General features: G+C 46.5%; 1 pseudogene across 1 annotated transcript; it reads right to left on the bottom strand.

The window, feature by feature from the left end:
- Positions 1 to 424: 424 nt before the first annotated feature.
- LOC310660216 (large ribosomal subunit protein eL22-like) lies at positions 425 to 862 on the bottom strand (annotated as a pseudogene). The gene has a single exon. The product of its transcript is annotated as a large ribosomal subunit protein eL22-like (transcript).
- Positions 863 to 1,099: the final 237 nt, after the last annotated feature.

The following is a 1,099-nucleotide window of genomic DNA, read 5'->3' as shown; positions in this document are numbered from 1 at the left end:
CCTTCTACTGTACAAAGGCACCTGACATATTCACCCAAAGGGGCTGCTTCCTCAGCATTGGTGGTTGGCTTCAAGGCTGCTTGAAGAATATCTTCTTATCAACATGGTTGGAATCACAGAATTGGAAGGAAAATGGAGGTCATCTTGTTCAGTCTTCACCAGCTTGTGCTGGTTGGGGCTGATGAGAGTTATAGTCCAAAACATCTGGAAGGAATCAGGTTGACAAAGGCTGATCTAGTTCCACCCTGCTCAGTGTGTGACCTGCTATGCAGGTGAAAGTACAGCATTCCTCCCAAGTGATGACCATTTAGCCATTTTGACTCTTACGGATCTGTGAGATGTGCCACTCACTGGATTTCTCAAGGAAGCAGTACTTCTTGTTTGTTTGTTATAACGACTTTCACCGCATTTTATTCAAGGAAAAGTGAATGTACAAAATATTGCCAGATTCCTTTGCATTTAATCTTCTTCTTCCTCCTCCTCCCCTTCATCCAGGTTGATCTGGAAATATCACAACTCGTAGTTCTTCTTGCTGTTGGCAACCACACGGAGCCAGTCGCACAAGTTGTTCTTCAGGTATTTCTTGGTGAGGTGCTTCAGGTACCTCTTGGAAAAAGGGACCTCTGAGGTGACTGTGATTTTGCTTTTGCTTCTCTCAGTGGTCACCACACCCCCACCAAGGTTCCCAGCTTTTCCATTCACTTTGATCTGCTCCTACAGGAATGGCTCAAAGTTGGCAGCATCCATGATGCCATCTTCTACTGGATGGGTACGGTCTAGGGTGAACATCAGAACCTGCTTCTTCTTTTTTGCCACCCTTCGTCACAAGCTTCTTTGCAGGGGTCATGGTGGCAGCGACGAGGGGGAAAGAGAGAAAAGGAAGGCGGCCGCACGCATGCACCTACTTCGGCGACGTCCTCCCGTCCCTCAAGGAAGTAATACTGACCATTCACTGAGCTGTGTTCAAAGGCAACATGTTTGCTCCGGAGATTCTTTCCAACTTCCTCTTTCCCAATCCCCATAACATAACTCCCACAATAAAATAGGTACTGGGATTCCAAAAGACCAGAGAAGATTATTCATGTACATGACAACAGCC

Source organism: Podarcis tiliguerta, assembly GCF_965153285.1.
Source record: "Podarcis tiliguerta genome assembly, chromosome: 11".
NCBI lineage: Eukaryota > Metazoa > Chordata > Lepidosauria > Squamata > Lacertidae > Podarcis > Podarcis tiliguerta.
This window is presented reverse-complemented; position numbering and strand designations above follow the sequence as displayed.